Source organism: Chionomys nivalis, chromosome 5 (genome assembly GCF_950005125.1).
Source record: "Chionomys nivalis chromosome 5, mChiNiv1.1, whole genome shotgun sequence".
Classification (NCBI taxonomy): domain Eukaryota; kingdom Metazoa; phylum Chordata; class Mammalia; order Rodentia; family Cricetidae; genus Chionomys; species Chionomys nivalis.
In genome coordinates, this window is record NC_080090.1 from 92,801,009 (window position 1) to 92,818,766 (window position 17,758).

General features: G+C 42.6%; 1 protein-coding gene across 4 annotated transcripts in view; it reads left to right on the top strand.

Annotated features, from left to right (window-relative positions):
- The window catches only part of Nckap5 (NCK associated protein 5), an 843,848-nt gene that overhangs the window by 260,113 nt on the left and 565,977 nt on the right, over nt 1–17,758 (top strand). The gene's annotated exons all lie outside the window — the stretch shown is intronic.

Below are 17,758 nucleotides of genomic sequence, written 5' to 3' on the forward strand. Positions count from 1 at the left end.
TTTGTGTAGTAAAATTATGCAAGACCCTAAGAAAATTCACTTTTTAAACTTTTGTATAAATATATGGGATCCAGGGTGATCCTTAGTATATACTTGGTAAACACTCAGTCAGAATAGTTAAGCATTTATATCTCCTTAAATGTTTAAAAACTGTTTGCTGTCCACGCATTGAATGCTTGCACATGTGTATGGGGAGCAGTATGATACCTCAGCGCACGGATACAGTATGTGCCGGTAACGTCCTTTCTCCTCATCATGCCTTTCTGTGGAGCCTTTGGACTCTTCAGCTCTTCCTCAGTTTGTAAGAGGCGACAGAACCACATTCCCACCGCACTGTGGAATTCTAGGATTTAAGGCTCTCAATTGTATTTTAATACTTCTGTGGTGTCCTGTTGATTGTTGAGACAGAATACTTCACAAGAAGCCACATAAAGGAGGAAGGCTTTGTTTTGGCGCATGTTTCGATGGTAGTGTCTCTCATGATGGGGAAGGGATGGTGAAGGAGTGAGAGGCAGCTTGTTACGTTGCATGCACATCTGGGAGGCAGAGAGTGAACAGAGAAAGGGTAGGGCTGAAGTAATAATGCGAGTTCCTAATGACTCACTTTCTCCCACAGGTCTCCTCCCCACAAGGTTCCACAACCTTCCCAAAATGCTGCATTAGCTGGGGACCAAGTGTTCAAAGCCTGGGGGGCGGCGGCATTTCACGTCTAAACCATTATCCAATATTTCTCTTCCCATTTCTCCAAGGTTCCGGCCTTTGTCTTCATACATTTTCCTTGTTTTTTTCCCCCACATTTGAGGGACATGGAAAAAAAAAAAAACAGTCTTTCTAATTCTGACTCCTTTCGCTTAACATGACATTCCTCCCTCTCATTGTCCCATTCATTCTGCTACAGATTATAGGATAGTTAATATTTTTTTGTTTGTTTGTTTTTGGATTTTCGAGACAGGGTTTCTCCGTAGCTTTTGGTTCCTGTCCTGGAACTAGCTCTTGTAGACCAGGCTGGCCTCGAACTCACAGAGATCCGCCTGCCTCTGCCTCCCGAGTGCTGGGATTAAAGGCGTGTGCCACCACTGCCCGGCAGGATAGTTAATATTTTTGCATATATTTATTGCATGCCTCTATGTGTGTGTGTCTGTCTGTCTGTCATCTGCCTGCCTATCTGTCTGTCCTTGTGTGTTATGGAGGCCAGAGTACAATTTGCAGGATTCGGTTCTCCTCCTACCACATGAATTCTGGACATGGAACTCAGGTGTTCAGGCTTGGTGGCAAGCCCTTTATCCCTGAGACATCACACCCAGGCTTGGTGGCAAGACCTGTTACCCCGAAGACATTGCACTTAGGCTTTGTGGCAAGCCCTGTTACCCATGGAGACATCTCCCTAGTGCTCTGACCTTGTGGCAAGTCCTTTTACCCTAGATAAATTGTATCTAGACTTGGTGGCAAGCCCCTTTACCCATGGAGACGTCTCCTTAGCACCTAGACTTGGTGGCAAGCCCCTTTACCCATGGAGACATCTCCTTAGCACCTAGACTTGGTGGCAAGCCCCTTTACCCATGGAGACATCTCCTTAGCACCTAGACTTGGTGGCAAGCCCCTTTACCCATGGAGACATCTCCTTAGCACCTAGACTTGGTGGCAAGCCCCTTTACCCATGGAGACATCTCCTTAGCACATAGACTTGGTGGCAAGCCCCTTTACCCATGGAGACATCTCCTTAGCACCTAGACTTGGTGGCAAGCCCCTTTACCCATAGAGACATCTCCTTAGCACCTAGACTTGGTGGCAAGCCCCTTTACCCATGGAGACATCTCCTTAGCACCTAGACTTGGTGGCAAGCCCCTTTACCCATGGAGACATCTCCTTAGCACCTAGACTTGGTGGCAAGCCCCTTTACCCATGGAGACATCTCCTTAGCACATAGACTTGGTGGCAAGCCCCTTTACCCATGGAGACATCTCCTTAGCACCTAGACTTGGTGGCAAGCCCCTTTACCCATGGAGACGTCTCCCCTAGCACCTGTGATAGGACAGTTGACAAAGAATACATCTCACAGTCATGTTCCAAGTTGCATTTTTTTGGTTCCTCCTTAAGCAGAGCTAAGCATATTCAATGTTCAATCACAGAGCACAATTAAAAATACACATAATTTTAAATAGTGTATGGTATGGGCTATATATGATTCCATTTGGAAAATCTCAAAATTTGTAAGCTGAATCAAGCAGGAGAAATTAGTCTTAGGAAAAATGATTAACTCGCAATATTATTTGGGGCTGTTGGAAGCTCTGCTGGATTGAGTCAAGGGAGGAGTCAAACCCTACACCTTCATTCTGTGGAATGCTTGCATGCCTCCTGGAGGTAGATTCAACAGTGTTGCTGTTACTCGTTTGATCTGTATTATCCTCTCCTCCTTTAATTCGGAACAAGGATTTCCCAGAAGAAAGGCATTTTAAGGAACAGGTGGAGGGCTGTGGAAAACTGTCTTCCAGGTTTGAGATGGCTGCTGCATTGTCTAACTCCCTGCAGCTCTGATTTCTGTATAAGAACTGCATAAGTTAGGCCCATAAGTATTTCACTTTGGAAGGAGGAGGGACTTGGGAGGCTCTACCCTCACTGAGGATACCTGCAATTTATAGCTACTAGGGGAAGAACTCTGACTCTCCATCCATTTGTAAGCATCTATAGACAGGTTTTTTTTTTTTTTTTTTTTTTTTTTCTGAGACAGGGTTTCTCTGTGGCTTTGGAGCCTGTCCTGGAACTAGCTCTGTAGATCAGGCTGGTCTCGAACTCACAGAGATTCACCTGCCTCTGCCTCCCAAGTGCTGGGATTAAAGGTGTGCGCCACCACCGCCCGGCTTATAGACAGTTTTAATGGTTGGTAGAGAAGAGTAGGGGGTGAGAGAGAAGGGAGTGAAGGGGAGGAGAGGGAGAGGTGTTTCTTTAGTGGTGTAGCCATTGGTAAGTTGCCCACAGTCCTGTAAATCACCCCATCACCCATGCTTCTGTGAAGAACTCTAAGTAAATTCATTGAGTCACCAAGAAACCAAAACAAAGTAAAGCAAAACAAACAAACAAACACAAAATGAAAAGCAAGAACAACATCCTGGAATCGACAGAAGATATATTCATTAGGAGAGAAATGGAATCAATGAGAGTGATCCAGGGAGACAAGAGATCGCAACTGGGGCAGATATGAACAAAAACCCAGTGTATGCATGTTTACAAATTAAACTTGTTATTATGTATAATTACCATATGCTAATGAGTTTGAAAAGACTGCATTTTGTTTCAGTCCTGCACACACACAGAATCAAAGACTTCATCAAGCAATGTTGTCATGCAGAATAGAACACGAGGAAGCCTGATGACCCACTTATTGTGGCGTCTCTGAACTCCATGAGGTATTGCCCCCAGACACCAGTCTTTGCTGCATGACCTTTTACAAGGTACACTTTCTTGATAAGATCTCTAATGCTCTCACGTATTTCTGGTCTAGCCTATTTTATCCCAAATGAATTGTGATGTTTGGTTTTAATTGTCAGCTTGACACAATCTAGAAATACCTGGAAATAGCATCTCAATGAAGAAATATCTAGGTTTGGTTGTTCTATAGGCATTCCTGTGGCCAATTTTCTTAATTGGATTAATTGGGGTGGGCGAGTCTTTCTGAATATAGGCAGCCCTGTTTGGGGGCTGTGGTCTATGTCTAAATGAAAAGGCAAGAAAAAGCTGGGCGCTAACATGTATACGTTAGTTCATGCTCTCTGCCCTTGATTGTTGATATGATGGGATTAGATGCTTCAAGTTTCTACCACCGTGACTTTCTGAAATGACGGAACTGTGAGCAAAGTAAACCCTTCATTCTTAGGTTGCTTTGGTTGGGGTATTTTACCACAGCAACAGTGGCTTGGTTAGGTTTCTATTGCTGTGACGAAACATCATGAGCAAAAACAACTTGGGAAGGAAACGGTTTACTTCAGGTTACACTTCTAAGGTGAAAGTCCATCACTGAAGGAAGTCAGGACAGGAGCTCAAACAGGGCAGGAACCTGGAGGCAGGAGCTGATACAGAGGCTGTGGATGGGTGCTGCTTACTGGCTTGCTCCTCATGGTTTGCTCAGACTGCTTTCTCATAGAATCCAGCACAAGCACCACGCGCTACAGGCTGAGCTCTCCCCCATAAATCACTAATAAGAAAATTTCTTACAGCTGGATCTTATGGAGATTTTTTTTTTCAACTGAGGCTCCCTCCTCTCTGATGACTCAAGTTGGTAAAACTATCCAAGACAAGCAGGAAAGAAAACGAAGACATAGATACTGGATACAGCCTAGGAAACTTGTCTTAGTTCCTGATAATGCACTGTAACTCTAAGTTTCAAATACGATTGCCCCCCTCAATACAATAGAAGCTGTTGAAATAAATATGTTTTTTAACTAGATTTTTAAGAGTCTAAGGAGAGTCAGTAATTGCCTTCCACTAGCAGGATGCTTGGTTTTCAAGCCATTTCCCTCCCCAGTGGCCCTTCTTTACCCAACTCCTCAGGACGGGGTAATCTTTCAGGTCTTGACCTCTTTCCAGCAGTTTCCTTCCCCGGGTCTTTCTGCTTAGAGACCGAATTCACATGTCATTCCTGTCTCCATGTGGTTCTCAGGCTTACCTTTTCCGTGAGGCCTGTTTTGATAATTCCAGACCTAGGCTGCCACCCTTTCTGTCTCCACAGTCCAGCTGTTGACTCAGGAGAGTGCTGTCTGTCCCTACATTACAGACACTTGCTGTCTGCTGTTACCACTCACCGCCCGCCCCCCATCTTTCTCTCTCTCAAATCTTAGTTCTTCCTTTTATCTTTGACTTTAAAAGTTCTGGCGAGATAGGGGAATATTTTTTTATGTTTACAAATATTTCTGTCATCTTGTAAACGTTAGTCATAGTATAAGATCCTGCTGAGTGGAACTAACCATGGTGCATTGTGAAATATGTAACTTTTTAACTGTATATAGAGAGATAGTTAGATGTTGAATGTATATCAGATATTCATTTTAGCTAGGAATGATTGATACCTGTCATTTCTATGTATAGATTTATTTTACTTTTAGTTGTGTGTATGGGTGTGTGTCCTGTGCGGGTGTGCACACGTGGCTGTCACTTAAAAAACCATTTGTTAGATGGAGCATCCATATAGATTGGCACACAAGCAGCAGTGACTCCTTGATTTGTCCTAAAGCTCAAATCATGTGATCAGCTCTTAGATCAAGAGAAAGCGACCACCAATACCCCCTGTTCCTGTTTCTGTCACCAGCAAATACCATCCTGATTTCTGTTACCAACATTGGTTTCTCTCACATTGAGCTTTATATAAAAAAGTCTTTGGTGTGTCTGCATTTTTATCTTAGAATTGTGCTGTTCACTTAGATAAGTAAGCATTTGTGAACTGTTCATTCCATGCACCGTGCAGTGATTCGATAATGGAAAACAACACAACATTTTATATAACAGGTTGTAGGTGGGCACGCAGGGTTTCCTTATCTGGAGCTGTGATGAGGCTTGTCGCTATAAACATTCTGACATACATGTGTGTGCATGTCTGTTCATATTTATGTGTGTGCATTTATTTATGTAGAATGTATGCATGCAAATGATAAAAGTCTACCTAGGTTGTAATTCTGTCATTGTCTCCTTATGTTTTTTTTTACACAGGAGTTCTCATTTGCTTCACCAAGTAGGCCAGACTGTCTGACTGGCAACTTCCAAGAGATCCAGCTGTATCTACCATCCCAAAGCCAGGCCTACAAGCACATGCCACTCTCCTGACTTATTAATAGGTTCTAAGGATCTAATTCAGGTCCTTGTAGGGCAGGTACCTTAGTACCTGAGCTGTCTGCCCAGCTCTCGTCTTCGATCTCTGCTTCTTGGCTACACAGCTGTCCAGCTGTTTGGTACTGTCACACTGTTTACCTGGGTATTGTGCCAGTTCCCACTCCACCAGCAGGGCATGGAAGTCCTGCATCTTTCATGTTCTTGCCAACAGACCTTTTGCATGTGAAATGCTCCACTGAGTACAGGAATTGAAGATGGATATATCATCCTGTAGCTTTCCTTTTAACTCTCTGCGATACATCTTTGACGTGAGAAGTTCTTCATACGGAGAGAGCTAATTATCAGCTTTCTAATTCCATGCTACTTATTTGCTCTGTCTTCCTTAAGGAACCTTTGCTTATCTAAAAGTCATCAAAATACAGGTTTTTATGTGTTTCTTGCCTCAATGGAACTTTTCTGTTTCTCATGTTCATATCTGTGGTCTCTTATGCATCAAGAATTTGGCTAGAATCGAGAATTATTTTCCCCCAAAGGCAGCCATCCATAATCTTTCAGCTATTTTCCTTCTCCATATTTTAAAGAATGTAAAAAGTATTATGTACATGTGTGAGTATGAGCACGTAAATGCAGTTGCCTATGTTAGCCAGAAGGAGTCAGGTTCCCTGGAGCTAGAGTAATGGGTGGTTGTGAGTTGTCTGATGCGGGTGCTGGGAATTGAACCTGGGTCCTCTGGGAGAGCAGACACACTCATAACCACTGAAGCATGTCTCTGGCCCCACCGTTTTTGTTGCATATTGAGTATCTATGTGTAACTCTGTCTAGATCTTCCTTTTGTTTCTTTTGGATTTATTTATTTTTTTTCTGTTTCAAGACAATGCCTATGTGTCTCTAATCATTCTCAAGTCTGAGCCCTGTAACTTCTGTCAGTCTTCTTTAACATCGTCTTGGGTGTCATCGATTTTAATATTTTGACTGTCATACTAACTGTGAGTAAAATAACCCACCATAAACAGTGCGCTGTCAATAACTTTTATGAGACTGGTGGGAGCCGGAGTCAAGACAGAGGCGAAGAGGAAGTAAACCAGCGAGGAAAAAGAGGATGGTTATTGGAATTATGTTCTTCCGGTGTGAATTCCAGAACTGGCCATTACGATGAGAGCGGCCAAGAAGGCGATGGCAAGGTGGTTCAGTTGTGGTGTACACGTGGCAGGATGACAATGAGGATGGATTAAAGGGACACTTAGCATGGGAAAACGAATCCTAAGAAGGATTTCTTTGTCTAATTATGTATCAAAAGGAAGTTGGGATCTTGGTTGAGGAGACAGCATAGTGGAATTTTACTCAGAAATTTACTTCATCAAAGCTTCTGGAATAAATTCTCTAGGAACAGCCAGATTTTGAGTAGATCATGATCAAAATTTATAGAAAATAGCTTTAGTTCTACTTGGTATTCTTTTTAGCTTGTCAACATTTTCCTACTAAGAGTCTCAAATCAACCATCAATCAATCAATCATCACATTTTAGCTTTCTGAGGGGTCTCCTGTATCCTATGCTGGTCCCAAACTGTGTGGCCAAGGGTGAGCTTAAATGTCTGTGGGCTGGGATTGTGGATGTGAGTGGCCACACCAGGTTTATGTTGTGTTGGGGCTGGAACCCAGGACTTCATGCATCCCACTAACTGAAGTACGTCCACAGCTCACGTAAGACCAACCTTAAATCAGAGGCGGCTTTGGGCCATGGATCCTAGCCTGCAGAGTATATACATGGGAAGGAAAAAGCCAAATACATGGGTCAGTAACATGGCAGGTGAAGAGGGTTCCGTGCCTATCTGTTGTTAATGAAGGAGAGAGATCTTAGGGTGCAGATTTCGTATTCCTTGGAGCATGAGAATCAGAGCTTGCAAATGTTTATGTCGTCTAGGCATTGCCACTGTTTTCAGCCTTATGTAGAAATGTCTTTAAGTCCTTCCTCATGTACATCCAAGCATCCTTTCAATGGGATGGCCCCAGCTTACAAAACAGCCAGGCTCAGGCTAGAGAGGACTGAGGTAAGTGGACAGGATTGAAAAAAATGAAGCTTCCGACCCCAGCCTCCGCAATTGGTGTAAGGAATCGTTTCATGTTGTGTGCTTCTCGGGGAAGAGGACCAATTGGCCTCTGAAAGATAGTTTCCATAGCCACTGGGTGGGATCAAAAGCAAATGCAGTGGTGGTTGTTTTTCCTCCACTTACTTCAAATGCTGTTAGGGAGCTAGTGGGGCAAGCGGTCCTCAGGTACTGGCTACTCCATAGACGGGCACTGGGCAGTACTTCAGGGTGTAGCTGCTACAAGTGGCTGTCTTTCATGGACCTCTTATCATGCAGCTGGCATTCAACTAGAATTTGGTCTTTTGGCTCAGCCCTCCCTGCACAAAACAAAATGAAACAGAACAAAACAAATTATGCTCTTGAACAACTTTTCTGTTCAGGTACAGCTCTGATGAGCAGTTCCTGCTCCTCGAGTTTGTGACTTTGTAAAAACAGGAGGCTGTACGTACGTGTAGAGGAATCTAGGACTGCCTAACCTACCTATTGAAAAGATGAGCATGAGACACAGATCCTCAAAGGACACAAAAAGTGACTGCCCTTACCATTTCAGTGTCGTGTGGATGTCTAAAAACACCAAATACTTAACAATCTTAAACAGAAACAATATTTTATTTATTTAACAGGAGGGGTGAACCACACACCCAAGCTTGCCAGACTCCTCTAGTTTTTATTCGTCCAGTGTTTGTGTTCAGTGTTCTGAGCTTTCATATTGTGCAGAACACTCTGTTGTGTGGGATGCTACAAAACACCGTCCCAGTAATCACCTGTAGTACATCATGGAAGAAAAGGAAACTCTTGGATTTGTTGTTACTCTGTAGTTCTCAGTTTGGATCTGTGTGTGTGTGTTTGTGTGCATGTGTGTGCGTGTGTGTGTGTTGTGTGTGTGCCTGTGTTTGAGCATTCATTGAACACACTGTACATGTGCAAGTCAGCAGACAGCTTGTGAGAGTTGGTTCTCTCCTGCTGGTGATTAAACTCAGGTCACCAAGCTTGGCGGCAGCCTTAAAAACATGTCACATTTGTTAAGTGAAAGGCCTTTTCCCTTTAGTCCTAGCAGAAAGTAGTTCCAAGAATGAGTCAGAAGCTGACCTTTCTAAATGGACTGTTAATTTAACTGTTTAGAAAGAGAAAGTGTGGTCCTTGATGAAGTTTGATATTGACAGAACTTGCTTGTTTTCAAAAATGGAATGAGGAATTATAAGTAGAAATCGGTCTGTTTTTGTCTTGGCTGTTTTGTAACTTCCATGTCTGAAATCCTCCTACATCCTTCTCCCTCAGCTCATTCTGACGCATGCTAGAAAGGAGCCTGTGGGAGATGGACCAGTCCTCTCTCAGTCGTGGGGTGTTCAGAAAAAGCCCCAGTCTCTGCAGAGAGATATGTACAGGATCCATGGCAGTCGAGGAGGACACAAAGCCACATACCACCCCCAAATCAGGACAGAAGACACCATGGCCAGCCCTATCTTATGTCTCTGGGAACTTCCGCTGTAAAAACTGTCAGGCCCAGGAACAGGGCTTATATGAACTGCTGAAGACTAGATAAAGGGCCATGTTTATAAATACAAATTACATTGTGCAAACAAGGCTTCTTGGGAAAGGTCCAGAAGTCAGATTCCAGAGATGAAAGTCTGCTGATTTCTGATGATGTCTTTAAGCTACTCTGTGTGTGCAGCGTGCTGGGAGCCGGAGAGCGCTGTCTCTATATGCATGCGTATTTAGTGTTGCACAGTAGCACTGTGGACTGTGAAATAAAACCCAAGCGAGGGAGGGGAACCATCCCTCTGACACTGAGCAGCAAACGCTTCCTGGAATGAAGCTGCAGGAAGCAAACGTAGTTTCTAATCTGATGCTGGAGCCCTCCACTCAGAGCCTAGGGGTTAAGTGGAGAGACCCAGTGTGCTCTCCAGAAACCAGTTCACTGTGTCTGCTGGTTACATACCAGAAGCAGAAAGGGAAGCAGTTCTTGAAGACTAAATTCCTGACCAAGAGAATAGTAAGGTAAGAAAACTTGGAAAGCTCACAGACTGGCGATTCTTCTTAGGTATTCCAAAGTTTAGTCAAAATTACAATGTTTTTGTGTGTGCATGTGCATATATGTTTGTGTGTGATGAGTATCCTGCCTTGAAGAAAAATAGAGGCAGATACCACCCATCCAATGAATGCTTTGTAAATCACATTATCAGTGCTCGCTTAAAGTGTTACCCAAGATTTCCTATGGAGGAGGTTGGTGGCACTACCATATGCCAACTTGGGTCTGAGCCAGAGACACACACTGGAAGGCGTTTACATTCCAGCCGTCTCCTCCTGCCTGGCAAAAGAAGAAGAAGAAAGAAGCGCATTTGTATGTGTTCTAAGTGGCCAAGTTATTTGTACACAATGGGAAGTTGAAATTTCATTTCCACATGAAATTAGTGAATAATGCCCCTCAAGACTCATTGAATAAGCGTGCCCAAGACTCCGTCAGCATCCCAAGTCTGTCCAGGACGCCCACCATCTGGATGGAAACAGGATCTGTTATCTGGCTACTTTGGGAGGGGGTGGAGCAATCGGAGGTGGGGTGTGGCAAAAGGGAAGTGTCTGGATACTGTACTGAGTTTTTGGCTCTTTCGTCGGGACTCTGGTGCCAGCCAGGTCTGTCTCTGTCTGATCTCATGCCAGTATGTACTGGCCTAATATACTGCCCCACAGACATATGGTCTTTGATCTCCATATGTCTGTCCATCATGCATGTGCTTAAGGGTTTTATTCTACTTCTTTTTCTCTTGCCATTATCTTTCATCCTAATTCTCAAAATTAATCAGGATTGGGCTTAGGGATCTCAAAGAGTAGATGGCTTATATACATGTCTCTATAACTATAGAGTGTATGTATGTATGTATGTATGATTTCATTCTCAATTCGGTGAGGATAGAATTTGTCATTTTTTTTTTTTCTAAAACTTGTATTTTGTTTTAAGTTCTAATTATGGCGAGGTTGCCTGGAAGATGAACTGTGATTTAGGAAAACTCTTACTTTATTATTTTGGCAGTGTCTTTTGATGGAATAAGGCAGGATTCTCTGTAGGTAGAAGACATAGGCACTATGCCTACAAATAATAATTAAAGTTCAGGTGCAGAAACGAGACTGACAGAAGCAGATGGAAACGTCTCTCAGGTGAGTATGAATTGTTTTTTGTTTTTTTTTTTTTTGTGTGTGTGTGTGTGTGTGTGTGAAGAAATGAGGCTTGTGCCAACAATCTCCTTTGCCTAAATTTGACCACTAAAAGATGCGGGCGAAGAAGCCCGGGTTTGGTTTGTTTCAAGACATGTTCAGTTGCATTGAACATGCTTTGGGCTTTAACACATGAATGGAGTCTAAATGAAAGGTGGCAGAAGTTGAAAGACACTTGTTAATGGGCTGTATGTAAAGTTTGAAAACTTGGCGGCCCCCAGAAAATCAGAGTCTAGCCAATGCACTCGTACCCCACTTTCCTTACGGTGTAATTCTAAAATAGCAGAGAAGACTTGGGAAGAGATGAATTAGCAAAGGGGGCTTCGAAATGTGGGCACGAGAAGTGAGTGGGACTGTGCTTCGGAGAATCTGTAAACATCGGACGGTGTGCTGCACACTCTCGTGTTTGCGTACTTACCCGTCCTCTTCACTCTCTGCTGCGAGGATTCATTCAGCTGCAGTCTCTCAGGCCCTTGTACTCTGAGGCACCCATCAAAACTCTGTGGCTTGTATTGGGATTCAGATTGTAACTTTATGGTGTGATCAATACATGTTAATTAATTTTGAGACGGCTGCTCGTTAAGAATTCTTTTTAGGCCACATAAGAGAGCTTATTTTGAATGTGCCAAAACATAATACATTGAATGGGCTCTGATAAGTGTGTTTGCCTGATTGATTATTCGGGTGTGAAAGGCTTTGAGAATCTGATGTAATTTGTTTTAGTGCTCTTAAAATAATTTCATTTCCAATTATGTGTTTATAAGGCAGTGTGATATTTTGTTCTGTATTTATAGAGTGGTGTGATATTTTAATATGTGCATATTTAGGGGGCAGCACGATATTATGATGCATCCCTTGTCCTGTGAGTTCATTGGCTGGAATTCTAACTGCACAGGAGACTGGGAGATTGAGTTTATTTCTGTGCTCAAAGAGAGTAGAAATTGGGTAAATCTCTACCAATTGCAGAAACATACATTTGTATAAAATTTCAGTTCCGTTTTAGTGTTGTTTGTGCACTGTGTTGTTATGTGCTTTATATACTACATATGATATCTGTTTTGAATTACGTACTCTTGTATGTATTTTATGTCTTATCTGTGTGAACAATATATGTATGCAAACCAAAAGCTCTTGTGAACCAGTCAATTTACACATGCATATACACCAAAAAATTTTGTGAATTAGCCCGTGCACACATGCATACACACCAAAAACTCTTTTGAATACGCCTTGTGAATAAACTAAAGTTTTCTGAAAGTTTTGTGAGTGCAACTCAAACATACACACACAGAATCTCATTAGTAGTAGCTAAGACTGGCCTAGATCTTTTTATGTAGTCTGATTAGCCTTGAACTCACTACGTACCCCAAACTAGCCTCAAACTCTATCTTCCTGCCTCAAAATCCCAAGTGCTGGGGTCACAGATGTGCACCGCCACACTCAACTCACATGCTTTATTTTTAAGTAATGGGACTCTTTTGCTTTACTCTCTGTGGTATAAGGGCCATTTCTATTCTTGGGGACCCAGAGTCCTCACAGATGATGTTGTGTCTCCATTTTCTAGCTGATTCTCCCCTGCCTTGCCCCAGTGTTACTCCGGCTCTTGCTGGGGAACACAAAAGGCCTTCAGGGGCATATTAAGTTTATTCATGAAGGCCCCCTCCCTGTCTGTGGGCAGAAATTGTACAAGGACTATTGTGACAGATTTCAGTCTCCATGGAGCTGTAGTCCCAAGTGAACACTAACGCCTCAATCTGGGTTCTGGAGTTGCCATTTCTGCGGTCACCTCCTCCTCCCTTCTCATTAACTCCCTGTCCTCAGAAGCACAAAGGTAAGAGATTGCATTCAAGTGTATATGCTTAGGCAGTAAGCTTTATTTTCAAACCTCAGCTTCCTACTTTGTCTCATTGGTTCATATGTGTGTGGGGGGAGAGGTAATGTGTGTGGATAAGTGTTCACATGTATTTACATGTGTGTAGGTAAGAGGCAAGGCATCCTGGTTCATTTTTGTCAACTTGACACACACTAGAGTTGTCTGGGAAGAGAAGCCTCAATTGAGAAAATGCCTCCATCAGATTTGTCAGTAGACAAGTGTGTGGGGGTATTTTCTTGATTAATGATTGAGGTGGGAAGGACCAGCCGGCTAAGGGCAGTGTCACCTGTGGGCAGGTGGTCCTGAGTTATACGAAAACCAGGCTGACCAAACCAGTAAGCTCCACTTCTCCAGGGTTTTGAGTTCAGTTCCTGCCTCCAGATTCTTGCCTTAGTGTCTGTTAATGAACTGTGACCTGGGATATATTAACCAAATCAACCCTTTCTCACCAAGTTGCCTTTGTTCATGGTCTTTATGCCAGCAGCAGAAAACAAGCGAACATGGAGGTATGCATGTTCGTGTGTGGAGGCTAGAGATCAGTCTCAGATGCTGCTCTGTGGGGACTGTCCGCTTTATCCTCTCACTGACCTGGGACTCACCCTCCTATCTCCTCCTCGGTGCCGGGGTTACAAGCTCATACACACTCCTGGCTTTTTATTTGGGTTCATGGGATTGAGCGCAAGTCTCCATGCTTGCAAGCCAAGCACTTTACTGACTGAGCCACCTCAGTCCAGCCTGACTATGGTCAATTAGTAACTCAAGGGCAAAGGTGAGAGAAACAATGACATAAACCGGTGTATGTGTGAACTCCTCTTCTTCCCATGAGGATCTGTGATTTTGTTATTTTTTCAGTATTGGTATTTACTAGAGATAATTTGATAAAGGAGGACTAAGAGGACCCTGAATGTTGAAATCAAGGCTCCTTTTATAGTTATTTCCAAAGCACTAGTTTAAGCTGGTTTGTGCCATTTTCCTTCCTGGGCAGTTAACCTCTGGGTTGTAGTGGATCACCTCTCTTCATATGTCACCTTGTCCCCTAGGCACTGAGTTTCAGAAGGGCTGTCCTAGCCTGTGTTTTTGTTGTTGTTTGCTTGTTTTAATCTTACATTTTTGCACCCATGTATGTGTGTGCATGTGTGCATGTGTGTGTGTGTGTGTGTGTGTGTGTGTGTGTTACCATTCTTCTTCCTCTTTATTTACTGGGGCAGAGATGGCCAGGCAAACCTAGGACCTCCCAATGTGACTAGACTTGGTAACCAGCTTGCTCATGGAATAATCCCTCTTTGACTTCCAAGGCTGGAATTATAGACAGGCCATCTTGTCTACCTTGGTTTTATGTGAGTTCTCAGGATCTGAACTCCAATCCTCATGCAAATTCTTTAACTACTGAACCATCTCTTTAGCCCTGTTTTGAGTATTTTGATGCTTCATCTAGAGCAGAACTAAATAGTTGTGAAATCAATGAACATCACATAAATAGATAAGCTGTACATGAATGATTTTTGAATATCTTAATTTTTCCTTAAATTTTAGTCTAATATCTAAGAACTGTGACCTTTAAATTTTATATATCTTTTCATTTTTAGTTCTAATATTTTTAGAGAACAAAATAAATATGGATGTAGGATCTTGATTCTGAACTAGTGAAATCTGAATTGAGTTGGTTCTGAGCAGACATTTCTTTGACACACACATAAATTAAGATGTAGATCTGTATCTGCTTAGAAATCACAGTTGGGAGAAGGGGAAGTGGAACAATGTCCCCCTGCTAGCAAAGAAGACAAGCTATTGCAGTCGATAAGGGAAAAAATCAGTTTTTTTTTTCAATAAATTGCCACTGTATATGTCAACAGCACCCGAGGGTAAGGCCCTATGCCCAAGAGTAGTTGTTGTCTATGTGGTTTCTCGTCCTCCTCTTCTGCTTCCTTTCTCCTTCTCTTCCACCTCTTCTTTTTCTGGGCTTTTGTTTTGAATTGTTTTATTAGGGTCTTCTGAGTGAGTTTTTTTTTTTTTTTGAGAATGAGATGTTGGTGAGAACATAAAGTAGTGTAAATAGGGAGGTAGGAAGGTTCTGGGGGGAGTTAAGAAGGAAAAAATGATCAAAATATATGGAAATTCTTTAAATTAAAAAAAATCACAATTAGCTATGATATTGGTGAAAGTACAAGATTTAAACATTAAGCAATACGTTAATGTTTCCTGAGGTGAATTCTCTTAGTTTCAGGCAATGCACACATTTCCTGGTGAGTTTCTGACTTCTGTGATCTGTGTTTAAACCTTGAGATGGCTTACGGCACAGCATTTTGATGGAAGCATTCAGAGTCAGGAGACATCGCATGAACCTGAGCCGCCCCCTCTGTGGGCATTTGTTTGAAGTCTTAGGAGTGTGACGCTGAGGTCACCTGTTCAGACCATTGACATCATCTTTGATCATGATCTAAAGTCCTCATACGTTTCTGGTTCCTGAACTAAGACCTTGTGTACATTGGTCAGCATGTTACTAGTGAGCTGTAGCCATTCTAACACCCACATGTCTTTTGATTATAAATATCATCCTCATTTTTTCCACCTCTCATTTATTGTCTTAATGCTTTATCCTGAAATGTCATTTTTCCTTTCCTCTCATAATTTGTGTGTTAGACATTTTTCTTCACATGATTCCTCAGTAACATGTGGATAGTGATATTACTCTTAGGTCTGGAGAAACTCCTTGAGTTTCTTATTGTTTGAGAATGTCATACATGCAGATAATATGTTTTGAATGTATTTCTTCCCCTTCAGTTCCTTCCTCACCACCACCCACAGTATTTTCCACTCTGAACTACATGTACTGATTTGTAAATCACCTACTCCACTTATACTGCTTGTATGCACTTGGGTATGGGGCCATCTTCTAGAGTATAGGCAGTCTATCAGGGCCCATATCCTTGAAGAAAACTGATTCTCACTCCCCAGAATCCACCAGTTGCCAGTACCTCTTCAAGGAGGGATAGGACTTTGTGATTTCCTTCCCATCCATGTTGGGACTTTGACTGGCTTGATCTGGTGCAGGTCATGTGCCTGCTGTCACAGCCATTGTCAATTATGTGCCATAGGCCAGCCATGTCTGGAAAACAGCTTCAATGCTGTCATCCATTACCTCTGGTTCTTACAATCTTTCCTCCTCATCTTCCATGATGATCCCTGAGCCTTAGAAGGAGGAGATGTGTTATAGACCTTCCATTCAGAGCTGAGTGTCCCATGCTCTCTTATTCTCTAAACTTTGAGCACTTGTGGATCTCTGTACCAACCAGTCTCTACTACAGGCAGAAGTTTCTCTGATAAGATTGGGACATGCATTAATCTAAACTTAGGGGCCAGTTTAATACTGTGCATAGGTAGCAGAATAGTAGAACTGGGTTCTTTCCCCAGAATCTATGTCCTAATCATCCATGGGTATTAGTTCTTAGCCTACATTTTTATAGACCCTAAAAACAACTGGTTGGGTGTAGACACTCAACGCTCATAATCCATAATAGTTAACTTTGCTAAAGTCACCTCAAATTACTGATTTAACAATGAAACACTGTTTCTTGGGAAATGCACATCTAATAACATTTTAATCAGTTAATAATTAGCCTTAAATATGTTTTAGTTGAGTTTTTGTTTAAAGAGAACTTATTTAATATACACTCTTGATTCATTAATGTTATGTCTGTATCAACAACACCGCACCTAGATGTGAATACAGTTGATTTAGGACTTTATCCCTATGATGCTTAAGTGTTTTCATGCTCGGCAGCGCCTGATGCATACAGTGCTCTAGCACTGCTCTCTAGAGATCCCTATCACTGTGTTCGGCCATTGCAGTCAGTGATATTACAGAGAGCACGGAAGTGTCAACAACACACGGTAGACAACACATCCTGAAGGGATTCCCCTTGAGCCTGAGAGGTGGAGAGCATGCCTCTGTTTGACTTTTCAGCTGGAAACATGGGCACAAGTCCCATGTGCTTTCACGGTTCCTCCTGCACACTCCTGGGGAATGTGATGCTTAGTGCTTTTGATGTTCCTCGTTTCATTTTTCCAGCAGATGGACCAGTCAATAAATGTGGACTGTGTGAATAATGAGGGCTGGCTGAGTTACCACTGTGACAGAAGGTGAAGTTCAGGTGAACCCGAGTTCAGAAAACAGCCACCAAGGACCTCACAACATCATGGGATGTGGGCTATAGCTCTGGATTGATACTCCTAATTGTTATTCGACTCAGGATTCTCTTCCATAGCCATCTCAAAGTTTGCTGTAAGGGGCCTAATTGCTTCCTGTGCCTAAACATGTTCCTAAATCCTTGCTTCTTTCCTTAACACTTGTCATTCTTCAAAAAGGCAAAGTTGGTTTTCCAAATTTCCAAGGAGATATATGAAAAGTAAATTTTGATTTTGATTCTCCTCTTGCTTACTTCTAAGATAAGTTGAAGTTTCCCTTTCTTAAAAAATGAAAGCATACTTTATTTATATACAATTTACACATTAAGTTCAGCATGTTGAGCATACCCAGTGACTAGTCCTGTCTAGTTTCTGCTGCACCAGTGGTCAGTGGAATTAAAAGCAAACCTAGCTGTCATATCACCGCCTCCAAGGAGAAGACCATGTGGGGCTCTTTTGGAATGCAGAAACAGTTCTTTGTTTGCCATACCCAGAAGGTGGAGCCCACATGTCTGCCAGGAGAAAGTGTCAGTACCTGTCCAGTGGTGATTCTTCCTGCTCACAGGCAGCCTGCCCTGCCACAGTG